Source organism: Ranitomeya variabilis, chromosome 1 (assembly GCF_051348905.1).
Source record: "Ranitomeya variabilis isolate aRanVar5 chromosome 1, aRanVar5.hap1, whole genome shotgun sequence".
Lineage (NCBI taxonomy): Eukaryota > Metazoa > Chordata > Amphibia > Anura > Dendrobatidae > Ranitomeya > Ranitomeya variabilis.
In genome coordinates this window covers 326,570,071-326,583,014 of record NC_135232.1, presented here as the reverse complement: position 1 = coordinate 326,583,014, position 12,944 = coordinate 326,570,071, and positions in this window count along the sequence as shown.

The following is a 12,944-nucleotide window of genomic DNA, read 5'->3' as shown; positions in this document are numbered from 1 at the left end:
CATGTGGAGCCTTCTGACTGTCCTGGGGTGGATTCCGTGGTGGATAGGTTGCAGCGGATCTGGGGGCATGTGGTGGACAACTTGAAGTTGTCACAGGAGAAGGCTCAGCGTTTTGCCAACCGCCGCCGCGGTGTGGGTCCCCGACTTCGCGTTGGGGATTTGGTATGGCTGTCTTCTCGATTTGTTTCTATGAAGGTCTCCTCTCCTAAATTTAAGCCTCGCTTCATTGGTCCTTACAAGATATTGGAAATCATTAATCCTGTATCCTTTCGCCTGGATCTTCCGGTGTCGTTTGCCATCCACAACGTATTTCATAGGTCCTTGTTGCGGCGGTACGTTGTGCCTGTGGTTCCTTCTGCTGAGCCTCCTGCTCCGGTGTTGGTTGAGGGCGAGTTGGAGTACGTGGTGGAGAAGATCTTGGATTCTCATCTCTCCAGGCGGAGGCTTCAGTACCTGGTCAAGTGGAAGGGCTATGGTCAGGAGGATAATTCCTGGGTGGTCGCCTCTGATGTGCATGCGGTCGATTTAGTTCGTGCCTTTCACGCCGCTCATCCTGATCGCCCTGGTAGTCTTGGTGAGGGTTCGGTGACCCCTCACTAAGGGGGGGGGTACTGTTGTGAATTTACCTTTTGGCTCCCTCTAGTGGCTACTAGTGATTTGACTCTGGGTATGTCATTCATCCCTTGTATGCTCACCTGTTGTGAAATTGGATTTTGGGCTCCCCCGGTGGCCACTGGTGGAATTGAACTGGTGTGCATCATCCCCTCTGTTCACCTGTTTCCATCAGGATGTGGGAGTCGCTATTTAACCTTGCTCCTCTGTCACTTCCATGCCGGTCAACATTGTAATCAGAAGCCTTTCTGTGCATGTTCCTGCTGCTAGACAACTCCCAGCTAAGTTGGACTTTGGTCCTCGTTTGTTTTTGCATTTTGTTCCAGTTCACAGCTGTAGTTTCGTTTCTGTGTCTGGAAAGCTCTTGTGATCTGAAATTGCCACTCTGATGTTATGAGTTAATACTAGAGTCTTAAAGTAATTTCAGGATGGTATTTTGATAGGGTTTTCAGCTGACCATGAAAGTGCCCTTTCTGTCTTCCTGCTATCTAGTAAGCGGACCTCAATTTTGCTAAACCTATTTTCATACTACGTTTGTCATTTCATCTAAAATCACCGCCAATATATGTGGGGGCCTCTGTCTGCCTATCGGGGAAATTTCTCTAGAGGGGAGCCAGGACTATATTTTCCTCTGCCAGGATTAGTTAGTCCTCCGGCCGGCGCTGGGCGTCTAGGGATAAAAACGTAGGCAACGCTACCCGGCTACTGTTAGTTGTGCGGCAGGTTTAGTTCATGGTCAGTTTAGTTTCCATCCTTCCAAGAGCTAGTACTTATGTTTGCTGGGCTATGTTCTCTTGCCATTGAGAACCATAACAGTTTGACCGGCCTCAAAGGGTTAAATTAATTGACAGAGAAAGGAGAGAAAAGAGAAGTCTGCTGAAGATTTTTTTTTTTTTCCCCTTCCCTTCAGTTCTGAGTGTGCTTGTAATTGAATCTCTTGCAAGTCTGCCTATATTGCAGCCTTTCTCTCTCTCTCTCTCCTTCTAATCCTGGAATGGCTCTGTGTTCACCTGTTTAAAATGGATATTCAGAGTTTAGCTGCAGGTTTGAATAATCTCACCACGAAAGTTCAAAATTTACAAGATTTTGTTGTTCATGTTCCTATATCTGAACCTAGAATTCCTTTGCCTGAATTTTTCTCGGGGAATAGATCTTGCTTTCAAAATTTCAAAAATAATTGCAAGTTGTTTTTGTCCCTGAAATCTCGCTCTGCTGGAGATCCTGCTCAGCAGGTCAGGATTGTGATTTCCTTGCTCCGGGGCGACCCTCAGGATTGGGCTTTTGCATTGGCTCCAGGGGATCCTGCGTTGCTCAATGTGGATGCGTTTTTTCTGGCCTTGGGGTTGCTTTATGAGGAACCTCAGTTAGAGCTTCAGGCGGAAAAGGCCTTGATGTCCCTATCTCAGGGGCAAGACGAAGCTGAAATATACTGCCAGAAATTCCGTAAATGGGCTGTGCTTACTCAGTGGAATGAGTGCGCCCTGGCGGCGAATTTCAGAGAGGGTCTCTCTGATGCCATTAAGGATGTTATGGTGGGGTTCCCTGTGCCTGCGGGTCTGAATGAGTCCATGACAATGGCTATCCAGATCGATAGGCGTCTGCGGGAGCGCAGACCTGTGCACCATTTGGCGGTGTCTACTGAGAAGACGCCAGAGAATATGCAATGTGATAGAATTCTGTCCAGAAGTGAACGGCAGAATTTAAGACGAAAAAATGGGTTGTGCTTCTATTGCGGTGATTCGACTCATGTTATATCAGCATGCTCTAAGCGTACTAAGAAGCTTGATAAGTCTGTTTCAATTGGCACTTTACAGTCTAAGTTTATTCTATCTGTGACCCTGATTTGTTCTTTATCATCTATTACCGCGGATGCCTATGTCGACTCTGGCGCCGCTTTGAGTCTTATGGATTGGTCCTTTGCCAAACGCTGTGGGTATGATTTGGAGCCTCTTGAAACTCCTATACCCCTGAAGGGGATTGACTCCACCCCATTGGCTAGTAATAAACCACAATACCGGACACAAGTAACTATGCGGATTAATCCGGATCATCAGGAGATTATTCGCTTTCTTGTGCTGTATAACCTACATGATGTGTTGGTGCTTGGATTGCCATGGCTGCAATCTCATAACCCAGTCCTTGACTGGAAAGCTATGTCTGTGTTAAGCTGGGGATGTAAGGGGACGCATGGGGACGTACCTGTGGTTTCCATTTCATCATCTATTCCCTCTGAGATTCCTGAATTCTTGACTGAATATCGTGACGTTTTTGAAGAACCTAAGCTTGGTTCATTACCTCCGCACCGGGAGTGCGATTGTGCCATAGATTTGATTCCGGGTAGTAAATACCCTAAGGGTCGTTTATTTAATCTGTCTGTGCCTGAACATGCTGCTATGCGAGAATATATAAAGGAGTCCTTGGAAAAGGGACATATTCGTCCTTCGTCATCTCCCTTAGGAGCCGGTTTTTTCTTTGTGGCTAAGAAAGATGGCTCTTTGAGACCGTGTATTGATTATCGGCTTTTGAATAAAATCACGGTTAAATATCAATATCCGTTGCCACTGCTGACTGATTTGTTTGCTCGCATAAAGGGGGCCAAGTGGTTCTCAAAGATAGATCTCCGTGGGGCGTATAATTTGGTGCGAATTAAGCAGGGGGATGAGTGGAAGACCGCATTTAATACGCCCGAGGGCCACTTTGAGTATTTGGTGATGCCTTTTGGTCTTTCAAATGCCCCTTCAGTCTTTCAGTCCTTTATGCATGACATTTTCCGTGATTATTTGGATAAATTTATGATTGTGTATCTGGATGATATTTTGATTTTTTCGGATGACTGGGACTCTCATGTCCAGCAGGTCAGGAGGGTTTTTCAGGTTTTGCGGTCTAATTCCTTGTGTGTGAAGGGTTCTAAGTGCGTTTTTGGGGTTCAAAAGATTTCCTTTTTGGGATATATTTTTTCCCCCTCTTCCATCGAGATGGATCCTGTCAAGGTTCAGGCTATTTGTGATTGGACGCAACCCTCTTCTCTTAAGAGTCTTCAGAAATTTTTGGGCTTTGCTAACTTTTATCGTCGATTTATTGCTGGTTTTTCTGATGTTGTTAAACCATTGACTGATTTGACTAAGAAGGGTGCTGATGTTGCTGATTGGTCCCCTGCTGCTGTGGAGGCCTTTCGGGAGCTTAAGCGCCGCTTTTCTTCCGCCCCTGTGTTGCGTCAGCCTGATGTTGCTCTTCCTTTTCAGGTTGAGGTCGACGCTTCTGAAATCGGAGCTGGGGCAGTTTTGTCGCAGAGAAGTTCCGATTGTTCCGTGATGAGACCTTGTGCCTTTTTCTCGCGTAAATTTTCGCCCGCCGAGCGGAATTATGATGTTGGGAATCGGGAGCTTTTGGCCATGAAGTGGGCTTTTGAGGAGTGGCGTCATTGGCTTGAGGGGGCTAGACATCAGGTGGTGGTATTGACTGACCACAAAAATCTAATTTATCTTGAGTCCGCCAGACGCCTGAATCCTAGACAGGCGCGCTGGTCGTTGTTTTTCTCTCGGTTTAATTTTGTGGTGTCCTACCTGCCGGGTTCTAAGAATGTTAAGGCGGATGCCCTTTCTAGGAGTTTTGAGCCTGACTCCCCTGGTAACTCTGAACCTACAGGTATCCTTAAGGATGGAGTGATATTGTCTGCCGTTTCTCCAGACCTGCGGCGGGCCTTGCAGGAGTTTCAGGCGGATAGACCTGATCGTTGCCCACCTGGTAGACTGTTTGTTCCTGATGATTGGACCAGTAAAGTCATTTCTGAGGTTCATTCTTCTGCGTTGACAGGTCATCCTGGAATCTTTGGTACCAGGGATTTGGTGGCAAGGTCCTTCTGGTGGCCTTCCCTGTCTCGAGATGTGCGAGGCTTTGTGCAGTCTTGTGACGTTTGTGCTCGGGCCAAGCCTTGTTGTTCTCGGGCTAGTGGATTGTTGTTGCCCTTGCCTATCCCGAAGAGGCCCTGGACGCACATCTCGATGGATTTTATTTCGGATCTTCCTGTTTCTCAGAAGATGTCTGTCATCTGGGTGGTGTGTGACCGTTTCTCTAAGATGGTCCATTTGGTTCCCCTGCCTAAGTTGCCTTCTTCTTCCGAGTTGGTTCCTCTGTTTTTTCAAAATGTGGTCCGTTTGCATGGTATTCCGGAGAATATCGTTTCTGACAGAGGAACCCAATTCGTGTCTAGATTTTGGCGAGCATTCTGTGCTAGGATGGGCATAGATTTGTCTTTCTCGTCTGCTTTCCATCCTCAGACTAATGGCCAGACCGAGCGGACGAATCAGACCTTGGAGACATATTTGAGGTGTTTTGTGTCTGCAGATCAGGATGATTGGGTTGCTTTTTTGCCTTTAGCGGAGTTTGCCCTCAATAATCGGGCCAGCTCTGCCACCTTGGTGTCTCCTTTTTTCTGTAATTCGGGGTTTCATCCTCGATTTTCTTCTGGTCAGGTGGAATCTTCGGATTGTCCTGGAGTGGATGCTGTGGTGGAGAGGTTGCATCAGATTTGGGGGCAGGTAGTGGACAATTTGAAGTTGTCCCAGGAGAAGACTCAGCTTTTTGCCAACCGCCGGCGTCGGGTTGGTCCTCGGCTTTGTGTTGGGGACTTGGTGTGGTTGTCTTCTCGTTTTGTCCCTATGAGGGTTTCTTCTCCTAAGTTTAAGCCTCGGTTCATTGGCCCGTACAAGATATTGGAGATTCTTAACCCTGTGTCCTTCCGTTTGGACCTCCCTGCATCTTTTTCTATTCATAATGTTTTTCATCGGTCATTGTTGCGCAGGTATGAGGTACCGGTTGTGCCTTCCGTTGAGCCTCCTGCTCCGGTGTTGGTTGAGGGCGAGTTGGAGTACGTTGTGGAAAAAATCTTGGACTCCCGTGTTTCCAGACGGAAACTCCAGTATCTGGTCAAATGGAAGGGATACGGTCAGGAGGATAATTCTTGGGTGACTGCCTCTGATGTTCATGCCTCCGATCTGGTCCGTGCCTTTCATAGGGCTCATCCTGATCGCCCTGGTGGTTCTGGTGAGGGTTCGGTGCCCCCTCCTTGAGGGGGGGGTACTGTTGTGAAATTGGATTTTGGGCTCCCCCGGTGGCCACTGGTGGAATTGAACTGGTGTGCATCATCCCCTCTGTTCACCTGTTTCCATCAGGATGTGGGAGTCGCTATTTAACCTTGCTCCTCTGTCACTTCCATGCCGGTCAACATTGTAATCAGAAGCCTTTCTGTGCATGTTCCTGCTGCTAGACAACTCCCAGCTAAGTTGGACTTTGGTCCTCGTTTGTTTTTGCATTTTGTTCCAGTTCACAGCTGTAGTTTCGTTTCTGTGTCTGGAAAGCTCTTGTGATCTGAAATTGCCACTCTGATGTTATGAGTTAATACTAGAGTCTTAAAGTAATTTCAGGATGGTATTTTGATAGGGTTTTCAGCTGACCATGAAAGTGCCCTTTCTGTCTTCCTGCTATCTAGTAAGCGGACCTCAATTTTGCTAAACCTATTTTCATACTACGTTTGTCATTTCATCTAAAATCACCGCCAATATATGTGGGGGCCTCTGTCTGCCTATCGGGGAAATTTCTCTAGAGGGGAGCCAGGACTATATTTTCCTCTGCCAGGATTAGTTAGTCCTCCGGCCGGCGCTGGGCGTCTAGGGATAAAAACGTAGGCAACGCTACCCGGCTACTGTTAGTTGTGCGGCAGGTTTAGTTCATGGTCAGTTTAGTTTCCATCCTTCCAAGAGCTAGTACTTATGTTTGCTGGGCTATGTTCTCTTGCCATTGAGAACCATAACACTCACCTGGGTCGTTAGGTCAGGGGTGTTGCTATATAAGCTCCCTGGACCTTCAGTTCAATGCCTGGCAACGTTGATATCAGAGCTAATCTGTAGTGCTCTTGTCTACTGATCCTGGTTCCTGCTTGATTAAGCTAAGTCTGCTTTCTTGCTTTTTGCTATTTGTTTTGGTTTGCATTTTTGTCCAGCTTGTATATTATCTGTTTCCTGACCTTGCTGGAAGCTCTAGGGTGGCTGGTGTTCTCCCCCCGGGCCGTTAGACGGTTCGGGGGTTCTTGAATCTCCAGCGTGGATTTTGATAGGGTTTTTGTTGACCATATAAGTTATCTTACTACATTCTGCTATTAGTAAGTGGGCCTCTCTTTGCTAAAATCTAGTTCATCTCTGTGTTTGTCATTTCCTCTTACCTCACCGTTATTATTTGTGGGGGGCTACTATCCTACTTTTGGGGTCTATTCTCTGGAGGCAAGAGAGGTCTTTGTTTTCCTCTTCTAGGGGTAGTTAGTCCTCCGGCTGGCGCGAGACATCTAGCGACCAACGTAGGCATGTTCCCCGGCTACTGCTAGTGTTGGCGTTAGGAGTAGATATATGGTCAACCCAGTTACCACTGCCCTATGAGCTGGATTTTTGTACGTCGCAGACTTACTTGTTTCTCTGAGACCCTCGCCATTGGGGTCATAACAGCCTCCCTGATATACAAATTTGCAGACTGGCCGGAGACTAGACTTCATTAACGTTCTTTTACTTTGAATTAAACATACCTGATGGTTAAGGGGGTGGAGTGTGAGTATCTATATTCAAATATGGGGATGATACTAATACGAAGGTAGAAAAGGAAAATCACATGTTTGGAGGGTTGTTGTTTATCCTTTGTATTGGGAGGGCTATAATCTGCTGTTGAGGCTAGATCCTAGTGCCACTACTTCGACAGTTAGATATTGGGGTCATCTTGCCCAACCTGCTGGATTTGAGGGGCTATTCTAAGGACCATTGTTTTAACCTCTTTGATGTTGGATTACTGGGTGGCACCCCTGGATTTGTCCTATTGACATATTACATACATATTGAATATCAATGTTTGATGGAATACTCTCCAAGTGGCGCAATAAAAATAGTTGGAGTGTTCACTGGTCTGCAGTCCATACACTGACAATCAGGGTCATAGCATTACAACTATCAAATGGGCACATAGCAGGTAATTGAGACCCAGGACTTGGACCTGGGGATGTTTAAAACCAAGTGATCTTTGGTTTAATGGCCTTACAAATTGTGCTGTTCATGCTTTTTTTCTATGTTTTTAATTCTTTAAAAACTTTTTTTTACTTTATTTTTTATTTCCTTTAAGAGACCTAAACTAGCAACTATCCAATTGTTTATTTTATATAGTCAATACCATTTTATTGCAGTATAAAGAGAAAACACTTTTTGCTACGAATGCCAGACACTGGCTTTTCTTCACAGAAATACTTTAATGGCAGACACTTGGGTCTTCAGCAGCATTCTAGCTGTTATAACTACTCAATAGCACCCTTCGATCACATTACAGAATGTAAGACTACTGCATATGTTGGAAAGGGATTAAGCTTCTGCACTGCAATTTTGGGTTGTTCTGGAGGTTCCAATATCTGAAATGGCATGTGTCTTTTGTCATAGAAGGTTAATTACTCCAATTTTCTCAAAAGGGGGAAAATACAGCATTTTTTTGTCAAATTTTAGAACATTGTGACAGAAAAGGCATTTGGAATGCATAATGTGAACATGGACATAAAATAAAATACCAAGCTTTAAACGTTACATACAACATTTATAGAAACAAAATAATTTACTTACACTTAACAAAAAGTTACATTCAATTGTTTAGTAAGATGATACAAGCATTTGATGCAATTTTAAAAATGTAATTTTTGCTTTAAAAGGATTACATTTTCACACCACTACCTTTGCAGAAGTATAATTTACCATCATATTAGATAAACATCAAATAGAATGATGGTGACCCCATGAAAAATGTCCTGTTATTTCCCTGTTATTGTACACACGTGGTCAAAATTGTTGGTACCTCTCATTTAATGACAGAAAAACCCACAATGGTCACAAGAAATAACATGAATCTGACAAAAGTAATAATAAATAAAATATATGAAAATGAACAAATGAAAGTCAGACATTGCTTTTCAACCATGCTTCCACAGAATTTAAAAAAAAATAAAACTCAGGAAATAGACCTGGATAGAAATGATGGTACTCTTAACTTAATATTTTGTTGCACAACCTTCTGAGGCAATCACTGCAATCAAACGATCCCTGTAACTGTTAATGAGACTTATGCACCTCTCGACAGGTATTTTGGCCCACTCCTCAATAGCAAACTGCTCTGCTCCAGTTGTCTCATGTTTGAAGGTTGCCTTTTCCAGAGGGCATGTTTCAGCTCTTTCCAAATATGCTCAATAGGATTTAGGTTAGGGCTCATAGGAGGGCACTTCAGAATAGTCCAATGTTTTCCTCTTAGTCATTCTTGGGTGTTTTTAGCTGTGTGTTTTGGGTCATTATCTTGTTGCAAGACCCATTACCTGCGACTGAGACCAAGCTTTCTGACACTGGGCAGCACATTTCTCTCTAGAATATCTTGATAGTCTTGAGATCTCATTGTACCCTGCACAGATTCTAAACACCCTGTGCCAGATGCAGCAAAGCAGCCGTAGAACATAACAGAACCTGCTCCATGTTTCGCAGTAGGGACGGAGTTCTTATCTTGATATGATTGATATACATTCTCCCAGAAGCTTTGTGGCTTGTCAACATTAAGTTTGGCAAATTACAGTCTGGCTATTTTATAATATTTTTTTCAACAATGGTGTCCTCCTTGGTCATCTCCCATGAAGTCCACTTTGGCTCAGACAACGACGGATGGTGCGATCTGACATTGATATTCCTTGAGCTTGAAGTTCATCTTTAATCTGTTTAGAAGTTTTTCTGGGCTTTTTTGTTACCATTCGTATTATCCGTCTCTTTATTTTGTCATCAATTTAGCTCCTGCCACCATGTCCAGGGAGGTTGGCTACTGTCCCATGGATCTTAAATTTCTGAATAATATGTGCAACTGTAGTCACAGGAACATCAAGCTTCTTGGAGATGGTCTTATAACTTTTACCTTTAACATGTTTGTCTATAATTTTCTTTCTAATCTCCTAAGACAACTCTTTCCTTTGCTTTCGCTAGTCCATGTTGAGTGTGATACACACCATATCACCAAACAGCACAGTGAGTATCTGTAGCCCTATATACAGGCCCACTCACTGATTCCAAGATTGTAGACACCTGTGATGCTAATTAGTTGACACACCTTGATTTAACATGTCCCTTTTGTCACATTATTTTCAGGGGTACCATCATTTCTGTCCAGACCTATTTCGATACAGGAAAGAAATATATCTTGGTACCGTGTTAGCCAGTAGATAGAAAAATATTTAGAATTGAGAGTCCTCAGTGGTTGATAGTCTCGAAAGCTTGCAATTTCAGACCTATTTCATGAGTTTTATTTTTTAAAAATTCTGTGGAACCATGGTTGAAAAGCAATGTCTGACGTTCATTTGTTCATTTTCATAGATTTTTTATTTATTATTACTTTTGTCAGATTCAAGTTATTTCTGTGACCATTGTGGGTTTTTCTGTCATGAAACGAGGGGTACCAACAATTTTGACCACGTATATAATATCCTTCCACTCATCAGCGTCAATTATCCTATTATCCTGTTCCCATTTCTTTCGGAAGGTTGCTCTTAAAACCACTCTGATATCCCACCTCCAGGAAGAGCAAGATTGGCAGATTCTCCCCATATGTTACAGTAATATATTGACTTAACAGCAGTTTAAGCAATTGCGAGGCCAGGGGTTACGGGCAGCCACATCTCCCTTCTCCTTCACCCTTTGTAGTTTCTCATACTTGATTCGGGCTATATCATTTTTTCATATCAACTCACTCAACATGGTTTGAAATTTAAAGAAATATTTCAGAGGAAGCCATATTGTAGTATTATGAACTATATATAACAATTGCAGCAACAACACCATTTTAATTAGATTTGTGTGCCCAATTACTGACAGAGGTAACTTGCACCAAGTGTTAATCTTTTTCTGAAATTTTGTATATAATGGATCTAAATTCAGGGGTATAAAAAAATTAACATTAGTGGAGATCTGGATACCTAGATATTTAAATTCTTTCCCCACTTTCAGTCGTGTCTGTTCCACTTTAAATACCTGATAGAGATCATCCATAGGCATGAGGATAGATTTTTCCCAGTTGATACGCACACCAAACTCATCGATTATAGCATTGACTAATGAGTCTCCCGAATGCCCAAGGTACAGAAGGTCATCCGGATATAAAGTGACCTTTTCCTCCACAAACCGGTAGACAAAACTCTCAATGTATCTGCTAGCCAGGAGTTTGATAGCCAGTAGCTCCATGGCCAGTGCAATTAACTGAGGGGACAAAGGACACCCCTGCCTTGTCCACCTTCCTAATTTAAAGGAATTTGACACAGACCCATTAGCTTTAATCTATGCACATGGATTGGCGTATAATAACTTGGCCCAGGCCAGGAAGGTTTCCACAAACCCCATACCCCTCATTGCTGCTCAGAGGTATTCCCACTCAACACTGTCGAATACCTTTACCGCATCAAGCGAGAGCACAGCACTCTCTCCAACATTCGATGAATGTGTCTGAAAAATTAAGAAAAAGACATCATATATTTATAGATGTAGACTTAGAATCATAGAATTTTAGAGTTAAAAAGGACCTCAAGGGTCATTTTTTCCAAGCCCCTGCTTAAAGCAGGATTCACTAAACCAACTCAGTCAGATGTTTCTCCAGACTCTGTTTGAAGACTTAAATTGAAGGAAAACTTACCACCTCTTGTGGCCACCTGTTCCACTCATTGATCACTCTCACTGCCAAAATGTTTCTAATATCTAATCTATATCATCTCCCTTTCAGTTTCATTCCACTGCTTCTCGTGTTTCCATGTGCAAATGAGAATAATGATAATCCCTCTACACTGCGACATGCCTTCAGATGTTTTTAGACAGCTATTAAGTCTCCTCTTAGCCTTCTTTTTCTGCAAGCTAAACATTCCCATATCTTTTAACCGTTCCTCGTAGGACATACTTTGAAGTCCTGGTTAGGGTTGAGCGAAACAGATCGGCACTTTTCAAAAGTCGCCGACTTTTAGCAAAGTCGGGATTCGTGAAACCCGACCCGATCCCACTCTGGGATCAGGTCGGCGGTACACGATCTGTAATCCAAAGTCGGGTTTCGTTGTGTATATATATATATATATATATATATATATATATATATATATATACATATATATATATATATATATATATATATATATATATATATATATATCATAGAGACACATATATATATATTTATATTTACTTCAGCGCGATAGTGTTGAAAAGCCGGTAATTCAATTGCCGGCTTTTCATTTCTCCTGCCTAAACCCGACATGATATGAGACATGGTTTACATACAGTAAACCATGTCATATCCCCCCTTTTTTTGCATATTCCACACTACTAATGTTAGTAGTGTGTATGTGCAAAATTTCGGCGCTGTAGCTATTAAATTTAAGGGTTAAATCACGGAAAAAATTGGCGTGGGCTCCCGCGTAATGTTCTCTGCCAGAGTGGTAAAGCCAGTGACTAGCCAGGAGAGGGTCCATGGTTATTGGCCCCCCCGTGGCTAAAAACATCTGCCCCCAGCCACCCCAGAAAAGGCACATCTAGAAGATGCGCCTATTCTGGCACTTGGCCACTCTCTTCCCACTCCCGTGTAGCGGTGGGATATGGGGTAATGAAGGGTTAATGCCACCTTGCTATTGTAAGGTGACATTAAGCCAGATTAATAATGGAGAGGCGTCAATTCTGACACCTATCCATTATTAATCCAATTGTATGAAAGGGTTAAAAAACACACACACACATGATTAAAAAGTATTTTAATGAAATAAACACACAGGTTGTTTTAATATTTTATTGCTCTCTCAATCCACCTGAAGACCTATAGTTACCTTCAGTCGTGGTGATGCGCCCCCTGGTGGATGTCCTCATGAACTGCAGCCTGGGAACTTTTTCCCACGCTCCAGGTTATATGAGGACATCCACCAGGGGCGCATCACCGCGACTGAAGGTAACTATGGGCCATTGACCTACATTTCCTTCATTCGCCGGGGTTTACAGGCACGAGCACAGCTGCATTATAGCAGAGCTCCTGCCTGTAAACTATTTTAACCCCTTCAGATGGATTTACCTCGTGGGACATGACAGTTCATCAGAGGGTATGTATATTGTTGGTTTATTATTTTTCCAAGGGAGGGTCTTCAGGTGGATTGAGAGAGCAATAAAATATTAAAACAACCTGTGTGTTTATTTCATTAAAATACTTTTTAATCATGTGTGTGTGTGTTTTTTAACCCTTTCATACAATTGGATTAATAATGGATAGGT